The following is an 11,851-nucleotide window of genomic DNA, read 5'->3' as shown; positions in this document are numbered from 1 at the left end:
GTGCTACAGCGGAAGGAGATTCAGAGCCTGGAAATTAGAAATGGGAAGGAGAGAGTTTTCAGGGCAGATCCTTAAGTGGAAGAAGTTAAAACAAGTCTCGTATGAGCACGAGTTCAGGCTCCTGCTCTTATTGGCTATTCATTTTTTTGTTTTGGGGGTCTCTCTTGCCCTACCTGTAAAATGGGGTCATTGTGAGGAAAAGTGTGATTTTAGATGCACAAATACTTTGTAAACAATGAAACTCGAAGTTGTTTTTAATTGTTATTTACCTGTTCGTTTCTGTCCTAGTACTTAGCAGAGCACCTATTAGCTATCGGAGAGACAGTTAACAGTTGTTGGGTGAATGAGTGGGTTTGCCTTCTTTATCTCTGGGCTCTAGAACTGGTATGTTATTAACTGAACATTTTTTTCTTTCAGTTTTATTGAGATCTAACTGACATACAGTGAAACTTCTTTAAAAAAATGATACTTTGTTCCTTGAATTTTCCTTCTAAATTGTGTTTTTGCTGATTTTTTTGTTTTTGGAGTTTAATGAAATCACGCAGTTGGAAAATCAGGAACCATATTTTTCTCATTCATTTTGTTGCACCCCAAGTTGGACTGCTGAGGCAGTTTATTTTGTGTTTTTCTGACATGTCCCTGGCAGCAAGAAATGTTTTGGACAGTTCCAAAATGTTAAATTTCATTCAACAGTGTGTATGTGTTGGTTTTGTTGTTGTTGTTAGAATTTTTTTTAACACTGCTCATTCCCTCAGATGTGCCCATCTGCGTGTGTGTTTTTTAAAAGAATTTCTAATGTGTCACACTCTTGATGTAATTACTCTTGATGTTTCCTCTTTTTAAAGACTGTCAGGAAGAGAAACTTGCTGCAAGTTTGCATACCAGTGCAGTTCCTACTGATGGAGAGAGGGGTGAGGGCATTCTTTACCTGCTTCAAATAAGTCATTTGTGTTTTACCACCTGGCCAAAAGAGACAGATACGAGTTTGAGATCATTTTAATAGGTAAGGTGTTGCACAAAGATCTAGAAATTAAAAAGGAGAGAGGCAATCAGATCATTTCTTAGATAGCTACAGCTGGAAGAGCAGCACCGTTCCTCCTACAGAGACCGTGTTTTGCCAGCGGCCTGTTTGGGGAGGAGGGGGGTGTGGGGGGGCAGCGTTCCACCCTCAGCAGTCCTACTGCCCCCCACCCTGCCCCCCACTTTGGCATGGCACTCCTCTCCCCCTGGGCCGAGTCTCCTGGCCGTGGGGATTGGTTTGGGGCCAGGTCTGTTATCCGAGAGTCTTCCATGGCACTCAGGCTAGGACTGTTAGGAAAGATGCCGTTTTCTGTGTGTGTATTTTTTTTTCTGGGACCAAGAGCTGTCGGGACGAAGAAAGCCTCGAGACCCTGGCAGCCAGCATGTGGGGAAGAGTGTCTGAGAATGAAGCTGACAGAGAGGGAGGCAGAAGTCAGTGATGGCCAAAGACGCGGAGTTCTCATGGCGTCATTGCACGTGTGCTTCTGGCTCTCAGTCCTGCTGAAGCCAGGCTTACTCAGGAGCTCTTATTTTCCCACTGTATGAACTAATAAATTCCATTTTTCTCCATTAGTATCTGTCAGAACCTAAAGAATCCCAAAGAATATATAAGACTGTGCAAGAGAGATAAAAAGCAGACTAAAACTTGTATCACTTTTCTCTCCAGAAAGATGCCCATCCCTTCCGTCTTCAGACCACATTTGCAGTTTTGTATCCATCTGGGTGTTTAACTGAGGACTGTGGTCTAGCACCGTATTACGGACTGAATTGTGTGTGTCCCCCCCCCGCCCCCCCACGGCCAAATTCAGAGGTTGAAGCCCCTGACCCCCAGTGCGACCGTATTTGGAGTTAAGTAGGTAATGAAGCTTAATTAGTTAGGTAAGTAAGTTAATCAAGTAGGTAATTAAGGCTAAATGCGGTCATAAGGGTAGGGCCCTGATGCAGCAGGATCGGTGTCCTCATAGGAAGCGATGCCAGGAGTGCTCGCACACAGAGAAGAGGGCGCATGAAGACACGGGTGAGGAGGCATCTGTAAGCTAAGGAGAGAGGCCGCAGGGGAAACCAGCCCTGCCAGCACCTTGATCTTGGGTTTGCAGCCTCTAGAACTGTAACAAAATACATTTCTGCTTCAAAGCCCCCCAGTCTGGTGTTTTGTTATGGCAGCCTGAGCTGAGTAAGACAGGTACCCTTAGAAGAAAGAAAGGAGGCTGTTAAGCGTACTCAAGACCATGAGGGACAGCCCATGAAGGCCTGGGGTGAGCTCTCTGAGGAAGAAAGGCAGTGTGAGAACCAGCAGAGCTCCGTAAGTAACCCCTGGTTTAGAGCTCTAGGAGACACTTGTTTGGACACAGTGTTTACTTCTCACTTCCCTGAAGCACGCTTGTCAGGGTCCCTTGAGGCATTTCCAGTGGGAAAGAGAGGTGATAGTGAACGCCCTCTGTGTCCAGGCAATCCATAGTTAGCTCCTTTTATCCATTCGGAGCTAGACCTTAGGATACAGCTGGGCTAGCTTCTGTTGATTCAGCCATGAAGTGCCCAGAGCTCATTTACAATATATTATTTAATTAACACCACACTCAGCTAGTTAGAAATTACCTCCGTTTTACAGATGAGAACAAACCTAGAAAGGGTCAGAACTTGGTCCTGGTCACCAGGGAAGTTACTAGCAGAGCCAGGACTAGAGCTCATGTCTACTAATTCCTATTCTGTTGCCTTTCTTCCCTGGCCCCGTAACAAGGGGAAAGCATAGACAAGGGAAGGCTGTGCAGAAATCAGCCCTGGATAGGATGCCTTCGGATGGAGAGCTGAATCCTGGATCCTGGGCCCCTGCCAAGGGAGCCAGAGGCACTGGTGACCAGCTCCATCCGTTTAATAAAACACACACTGAGCATACCCTGTAGAATTAGGAGAAGAAACCAGAAATTAAGGAAGTTGTGGCAAGTGGAGAGAATTGCTAAGCATGGGCAAAACTAATACGGCAGGTTTCAGGCAAACTGATCTTAATCATGCCATTGTCTGGGCAGACTTTCCCAGCTCTGCTCGGCTGAAGACGCCCAGACCTGCCGTATTAAAAAGCGGGGGCGAAGGGGTGAGGGGCTGAGGCCGGCAGGCACAGCAGGCCAACACCACTGCCCCTTTAATGCCCACTCGGTCATGACCGCCAGGCCTGAATCCTAAATCAGGTGTTCTCTTAACATGGCAAGCAGGGCTGCGACCCATTCGCACTTCACCTGTCACTTTGCCCCTTTAAACATTTTTCTTTTTAATAAGTAAGTTTTATTAACTGAAAAATTAATAACAGCTCACAGTAAAAAGCTCAAACAGAGCTTAATAATATTAGAACTTCCACTGAGATCCTTAAACACTCTGCAAAGGACCCAGCTTGGGTGGGAAGCTATCTGGGATGGTTTCAGGTACAACTTCGGACTCTGCGTGCCCTGGGATGTCAGTGTGTGTGTGTGTGTGTGTGTGAGAGAGAGAGAGAGAGAGAGAGAGAGAGAGAGAGAGATGCTGTCAAGAAAGAATATGGCTGTGTGTTTACCCATAGGGATTAGAAATTCAGTGGCAAGTTTTAAGTTCTTGATATTTTAATGACTTCCTTTGGGTTCTCTTGAATATAGCAAGAGACTGGCCCCTGCACATAACAGTTTAGAGAAGAAAATAGTCATTCATCAGGACACCAGCAGAGCATGAGACGTGAAGGGAAAACAGATGGGGAAGAACAGGCTGGCTTTTCGGAGAACCCACAGATGATAAACGCCATTTAAACAAGGTTCCTCATCTACCCCGTAATTTCAGTTTTCTGGCTTTCCCACTATTGGTTAAGATGAAGTTCAGTCATTTTCTAATGACAGCAATCCTTGTTAGGCTTCATAAGGTGGAACTTGAAACAAAATGAGTAGGTCCAATGCACAATACGGGTAAAAGAACAGCTGCTGGAGTGTCCAGTAAACCCCACGCAGGAAAGTTCCAAAGAAACAGCCGCAGTGAGGCCCATCCCCAATACTGAAGGGGGCAGTGGGTTCCTCACCGGGACTCGACCAGCCTCTGAGCCCATCTCTTCTCTCTGGCTGTGCGTCCAGGGTGGTGCGGCCGACCCCGAGGCCCCGCTCGTGGCCTTGCTGGTCTCCACTCCTGTGCGAGCTTCCAGATGCCTCCGTACAGGGTGGTGGTGTTGCGGGCACTTTACTCCCCTCTACAGACTCCCACAAGCTCCGTCTGTTTCTCTGCTTTCTCTGTCCTGCTTGTTTTTTAAAATTATTGTACTTTTTTCTCTTCTGAACTCTTCCTTACTCCCTGATCGTAATACACGGGGCGGTTACTCCTCTACCCGCACCCTCTCTCTGGGCTCGACCAGTCTCCCTCTGCGCTGCACTCAGGCTGCACCTGCTCCTCTTGGATTCGCATCACTTCCAGTTCTCACTGTTTTCCCCAAGTTTTGACTTGAGGCACTAGGGCACAGAGAGGGCAGAGGGTGGCTGCTCGCGGCTCTTCAGAAAACTCACCTGGACAAACAGAACAAAACAATAAAGCACAACCTGACTCCCACACAATGCATACAATCACTCCCAAGAAATTAAGCCTTTTTATGGCTCTTTCTGTCCTTTTGCTTTTACATATCCCCTGTCTGCATCAAAGTGTGGCTGGCCAGACACCTTCCCTGGGACATTAGGGACCAAGAGGAAACATATCTTCTCGATGCTTCTCCGTTTTACCCTTCATTACCTTTACTACTATTTTCTTAATTTGTTTGATCCATAAGTAATTCTATGCCTCAGTTTCTTCCTCTTTCGAATTGTTATGATGCCATAGGTAGGATCCAATGCAAACAAAACAGTGGGTGTAATAATACATATACTAGCATGCTATAAGGTCACGTGCTATTACTACATTAACATAAGAATATATAATATGTGTTTAGAAATAGTTGCATTGTCATTGAATATGAACATGGTTATTATTGACAATAAAGGCCCTCCTTCTGTTGTTCCATTGGTCTCTGAGACCAGGAAAGCAATCAGTATTAATTAAAAGGAGAAAGTTATGGTTGGTAGAGCAGAGAGGAAACTTTTGAGAAGATAGTGAACTTTTTTTCGGAACTCCTGGTGTGAGATTATGCTCTAGTTAGCCGTGAGACATAGGGCAAGTTCTTCCCCCTGGGCTTGTGATGCCCTCCTTTGAATATGGTGATGGATAACCTCCATGTCTACTTCACAGAACGGTTTGGATAATTGAATGATGTGATATATCTGAAAGTAGTTTGTAAACTGTAAAGTGTGGTGAAAACATAAAAAAGCAGAATGTCAGCTGAGGGAGCGATGAGACAGAGCATGCTGTGGTGCGCAGACCTGGGTTCAACGACGCCGTGCTTACGGGGTGAGTGGTCTTGGGCTGCTCTCTGAGTCTCCATTTAATGGAAATCATAATGATAAATGTGAAGGGCCCAGCACACCGTAGGAGTTCAATAAACGTCTTCTAAAAGAGATTATATTAGAGGTATGTCCTGGATGTGACATTTTCAATTTTAACTGGGTATTGCCAAACAGACTTCACCATGAACTTGGACCCTGTAAATAAATTCAACTGACTTAGTGTATTTTCCCTGGTATCTTTGGTGAACTGATTTTTTGTGTGCCAATTATAGTACCTACCTTAGAAAATTCCATCTGAAAGCTTTGCTTTTGATTTGCAGAGAGTAGAACATTTCATAAGGTGGGAATTAAGTCCTCACTGATGGAGAACATAGACCAGTGCTGTCCAACAGAGACATAGCACAAGCCACAAATGTGAGCCATGCCTGGAATTGTAAATATTTAGGAGCCCTTTTAAGAAAAGTAAAAAGCATTTGGGCACCTGGGTGGCTTAGTTGGTTAAGCGTCTGCCTTCGTCTCAGGTCATAATCTCAGGGTCCTGGGATCAAGCCCCGGTGTCAGGGTGCCTGCTCAGCAGGGGGTCTGCTTCTCTCTCTCACTTTCCCTCTGTGCTCACTCTCTCAGATAAATAAATAAAATCTAGGAAGGAAGGGAGGGAGGGAGGAAGGAAAAAGAAAAGTTAAAAGAACAGATAAAATTAATGATGTGACTAACATATCCCAAATAGTGTAATTTCGGCATGTAATCAATGGAACACTTATTAATGAGCTATATTGCCTGACTTTTTTGTAGTAAGCCTTTGAAGTCTGGTATGTCTTTTAGGTCAGCATCATTTCTCAGGTAGGACTGCTACATTTCAAGAGCTCCTGCTCATGTGTGGCTCGAGGCTGTGGGATGAGCAGTGCAGCTCCAGAGTCCCAGGGAACTGAGATCTAGAAAGTGACTCACGGACGTCTATTACATTGTTGTGTTTAGCAAATGGACTTCAGAGAGCCGGCCAAACAGAATTCCCAGGTTTATGCAGTGTTCCTTGCCCTGTATCACATTTGTGTAGATACTCAAAGTTTCCAAATACTCTACAGGTTGCTCCAGATTTCTCTGTTACCGGCAGGAGCACAGTGGAAACGCTGCCTCCTGAAACCCCCTCGTGTGGGCTCAGTGATCTAGCAGGGTGAGGAAATGACGTGCTCCGTAGCAGTCCTGGGCTGAGGGCAATTCATATGCTTTTTGTGATGAGAAGGTCTCTTCTTAGAGGTTAGGAGCACCTTTGAGAAATTACTGGAAGTTATTAATACAATCCCCTAAAAACTACAACATGCTCAAACGACAGAATTACCTACAGTTCCAGGAGGTGTGTGGTTCCCAGAGCCCATCTCTGCACTGCGGGTGTAGAGCAGGGTGCACACACAGGCTTGAGTGCGCAAGAGAGGGTTGGGCAAGAACGTACACAAAAGGAATACCGAGTACTAGTACCCAGGACAGGTGCACCTCGTCTTATTGCAGTTCCCAGGTACTGCAGGGTGTTTTTCCAAACTGAATGTCCGTGGCAACTCTGCGTCCAACAAGTCTGTGGGTGCCATTTTTTCAGGAGCTTCACATTTTGGTAATTCTCACAATACTTCAAGCTTTTTCATTATTATATTATGTGATCTGTGATCAGTGATTATAACTTGCTGAAAACTCAGATGATGGTTAGCATTTTTTAGCAATAAAGTATTTTAAATTAAGGTATGTACATTGTTCTTGTGGACACTTACTAGACTACAGTAAGAGTATAAACATGACTTGTGTGGGCACTCGCTTTATTGCAGTATCCACTCTACTGCAGGGGTCTGGAACCGAACCCGCAGGATCTCTCAGCGTGTGCCTCTAGTTGCCTCCAGCTGAGGGAGCTGGGATCGGGGCGGGGGTTGTTTTACTCTCTTTTTAAATATTTAAATTTTTCATGACATGTAACATTTCTTAAGCAGAGCTTTTGCTTAAACATGTACACATACACACAGAACAATAATCCCTTGCTCTGCGATCCCGTGTGAAAAGTGTCCAGAGGGCTTCGACCAAAGTCTTCAGGAAAATAAACATGGGTTGGGCACACTCAGGGTGGGGCTGCAGAGAAGAGCCAACACAGGCCCTGCCCCAGCTCGCCCAGCCCCTCAAACGGCCCACTGCAGTCCCCCACCTCCAGCCGTGCCCTGCAGACGTGCAGTGCGTGGGCTGCCACCCAGGGTTCCCCAGAGGACAGAATGGCGGTGATAGACACGGATGGATGTAGCGGGGCATCTGCCCCTCCGTAGGCCCCTTGCAGGGCTCCCAGCTGTGTCTCTTCTGAAGCAGTCTGGGCAGAACCTCGATCAAGGGCCCATTTCCTGTCAGTGAACTCAGTGTTATAAAGACGGAGATTGGGTGGGAGTAGAGGCAGGGTGTTACTAGCAAGAGCTGAAAATTTGTGTGAGGAACGACAGTTTATGAACTCCTTGAGGCTCTGTGAAAGGGAGAAGCTGCATCGAGTCACTGTCTAATAGGTGACTTCAAGACCAATGACTTTGAGAAGTTTCCACTGGAGTGTTGCATGCGTGGACACCCAGAGGAGGCAGAGCCCAGCAGACTTGGGTGCCTGTTGTTAATATGGAAGGCTTTTAGTGGCATGTGTCAAAAACAAATACACTGGTTCATAGATTCTGGGCCTGGGTGACGAGATTTTTTTTTTTTTTTTTAATTTTTAAATCCCGAACTCTTATTAGCCAGATCCAGACTGATGACATGGAAGTGGAATTCACTGGAAGTTGATTGGAGAGAGTGCTGCAGGCTAGGACGCGAGTGTCAGATGGTGGCTGTTGCTTGGAGAACACACACCCAGGGTTACGTGGAATGTAATGCCCCCTCTCTACTAAGAAGACCCCATTACCATGTAAGGTAGAACGATGCCACGGGGAGAGCTTTTGTTTGGCTTTGTGACAGGGACGGGGTAACTCCTGCAGACGCTGACACGGTCAGTACTTGGGAGCAGTCGGTGCAGGACCTCTGCTGACACACCGGTGAGTGCGCTTCCTAAGTTAGGAACCAGCGCTCAGGGCCCCTGCTCAGGAGTCAGCTGGCGTCTGGACAGGCGGCCGTTCGTATTATTAATAAAGCAGTTTTCGGCATCCCAGCTCCCTGACAAGCTTCTCTGGCAAGTGAAGTGGTCTACTTTCCAAGAACCTTTCCCATTCCTTGTTGTATTTCATCTTCATTAGCAGAGTAGAAATGAAGACACCAAGGCTGAGACCAGGCGAGGCTTAGAATAGTTCTGGGGCGTCAGCGCTGGGCGTGCTCTGGAGGGCTGCACACCCAGTCCCTCCCGTGAAAGAGGAGGGGAGCAAGGCCCTGAGAGGTGCCTGGTCTGCCGAAGGCCCTAGAGCAGCTATAGTTTGTGTCCTGCTGCCCAGCCCGCCACTGGGCTGGCTCATTCGTCAGTGCATCATTTGTTGCAGAAATGTTAGCACGAGAGGGAGTTAAATCAGTCCTCTGTGAAACTGCTTGAAACAGCCGTCAGGAAACTTGGGCCAAGACTTTTTAAGGATTTCGGTTTTTTGAAAATTGATTTATTAACAAGGTGATTTTATTTCCTGTCAGCCTAGACTAAGGAACTAAGCTATCCTAGCTGCCCTCCTAGTAGTAATGGTTTTTGTTAGCCATCCTTGAAAGTAGTATCTTTGGCTCCAGGACAAGAGAATTTTAAAATAGAATGGACTGCATTCTTAGAGCAGGGAGTGCTCCTAAAGGCAGTCGTGTGGCTCCTTCGCCGTCAGGAGGAAGGCAGGGGCTCACCTGCAGTTAGATCCCCGATCCTGAGACCCAGGGCGTGGAGCCCAGTCTGCAGTGCCTCTGTTCCTACGTCAGTTCCTCAGCTTTTGAGGGCTTGCCTTCCTGCTCCTAGTTTCTCCTTTGAGCTCACAGGAGAGTCCCTTCAGAGACTTGTCCTGCCTCCACGGACTGCAGGCAAATCTAGGAACAGGTGTCTGGGGTGGGGCTGGCGTGAGGCACCTGCCGCCTGCGAGAGTATCTAACATGGAGTTCTGCCTCTCTGCATAGCTCTGGGTAAAGTGCTTCGCTCTTCTATGCTCCAGAAAGTAAGAATATTAATTTTTGCCTCACCCACCTCCCTAGTTGTGATAATTGGGTGTGCAACCAGCTTCTTTTTTTTTTTTTAATGTTTTTTTATTATATTATGTTAGTCACCATACAGTACATCCCTGGTTTCTTATGTAAACAACCAGCTTCTTTAAATGCAGATCACTATAGAAATGTTAGAGGGTGCTCTATCTGAGAGCAGAAATAGACTGACGGCTGCCCACTTCCTTCCTTTGCTGCTTCCTGTCCCCCCTTTCTCTCTGCCTTCCTCGATCATGGCTCTGTCTGGTGGTGGTGTTCCTCCATGGAGACAGTTTTTCTTGTCCCATCAGTCAGCCCCATCAGCCACCGTGCTCCCTTCCTGTGCTGCCCAGCTGCAGACCCGTGTCCATATAACCTGGGAACCTGTCTGAGGTGCTGGGTCACAGACCTGCGTTCAGGTTTCAGCCCTGTCGCTAACTGACTTCAGCCTTTTGGACTAGTTGCTTCTCCTCCGTGGGCCTCAGTTTCCTTCACAGCAGGCTTTGTCGGCCTGGCACAGTTGACACTGGGGTTGGGTTACTCCGTTGTGAGGGCTGTGCCTTGTGGGCTAGTTAGCAACTTCCTTGAAGCCTCTGCTTTGTGATACAGTAGGGGTCTGCCCACTCTGCAGATGGTTTTGAGTAGTAAATAAAATAAGGAGACTGAGAACCTTCTGGAACCTAGTACACTGTCTCCTGCCTTAATCCTCTGTTCCTGCCCTGTCTTCACAGTCGTCTTTTCTTCCTGCCCAGACTGGCGAAGGCCCCCACTGGTCCTCCTACCCTGTGCTTTTCTCATCATCGAACTTGCCACATCTCATTGTCTTCTCGAGTGCAGGGATCTGTTTTATTTAACTGGATATCCTTGGTGTTCAGCACGATGCGTGTCTTTTAATAGGTGCCCAACACATTTGTTAAATGAATAAATCTCTCACCTAGGTGCAGTGCTTCTCAGGGTGCAAGGCACTTTGCCCATCCATCATCTCTGCTGATCCTCACCAGAGCTCTGTCAGCTGGAAAGCCCTGGGGTTACTGCTCCCTTTGGAGTGAGGACACTTTGGAAGGGAAGAAGTGGGGCTGGCAACCTCAAGTCCTAGCTTTCTCCTGTTCCATGCTGCTCACGTGAGGAGCTTGGGGATGGGACTAGCCTTAAACCAAAGTGTTACTGTTTTCCAGCTCTGTCCTGCCCTGGGTATATTAGTAAGACTAAATCCGTCAGTGATGTCTGTTCTCCCTGTGTGTCTGTGTTTGTGGTTAACCAGTGGAATGAATTATGGAATGAATCAGTGAATTCCTGGAATGCTCTGAGCCCAGTGTGAGCACTGATGATCTTAAGTAGTCTTGACAACTTTTTCCTCCAGCCATATCCTGAATCTCATGGAAGCCAGGTTTACGTCCAGCATAATTAGAGCAGTAGGTGACCCAGAAGCAGCTCAGGGCAGAAATAAAATCTTCAGAAAAGACCTGTCTGATTTGATATGATTTTTTTTTTTCTCATCTTGTCACTGAAAACAAGGATTGAAATTTCAAAGTAGAGGATCCTTTTCTCTTTTAAAGGCCTCTCTGAGACAGTGAGCCTGCAAGACTGAAAACCTGAAGGGTCAGAGGAAGCCCAGAAACAGGATTTGCAAAAAAGCATTGGGTTATTTATTCTTCAGCAAACACAGTGCTGATTAAGAATTTTAACAGATAGGGTTCTGGGGCACCTGGGTGGCTCAGTCGGTAAAGTGTCTGCCTTCAGCTCAGGTTATGATCATGGGGTCTTGGGATCAAGCCCTGCTTCTCCCTCTCCCTCTGCCTGCTTCTCCCTCTGCTTGTGTGCTCTCTCTCTCTCTCTGTCAAATAAATAAATAAATAAAATCTTTAAAAAAAAAGATTTTAACAGATAATAAAAAGGAATTCTGGTCTCAGCATTGGGAGGCTTGGTTTCCAAGCTCAGTTGTGCAAGCACTGTTTGAGACCTTGGGCAGATCTCTTTCTGTCACATGACCTCAGTACTTTCATTTGGCCATTAAACCCAAAGGCAGAACGAGTCATTTGCTGAACATAGAGCTGATAGGCCATCTTTAGCTATCGCGCAAAGTCAAAGCAAGTCATTTTATCTGGCTTCTTAAAATTGGCTGGATGGCCTATGTCAAACCAAAATAGTTTCCCTGTGGCTCCCCTCTACTGAAAGCAAAAGCATATCTTGTCCATCTCTGAACTCCCAGTACCTAGCACAGTGCCTGGTTGTAGCCACTGGCCCTAATCGTCTCCTAGGGATCACAGGAAAGAAGGATTCTTTCTTTCCAGGGAGCTCCATTTCAGAGGCCCAGAGCAAGTGTTCTT

Source organism: Ursus maritimus, unplaced genomic scaffold (genome assembly GCF_017311325.1).
Source record: "Ursus maritimus isolate PB19 unplaced genomic scaffold, ASM1731132v1 scaffold_25, whole genome shotgun sequence".
Taxonomy (NCBI): domain Eukaryota; kingdom Metazoa; phylum Chordata; class Mammalia; order Carnivora; family Ursidae; genus Ursus; species Ursus maritimus.
This window is presented reverse-complemented; position numbering follows the sequence as displayed.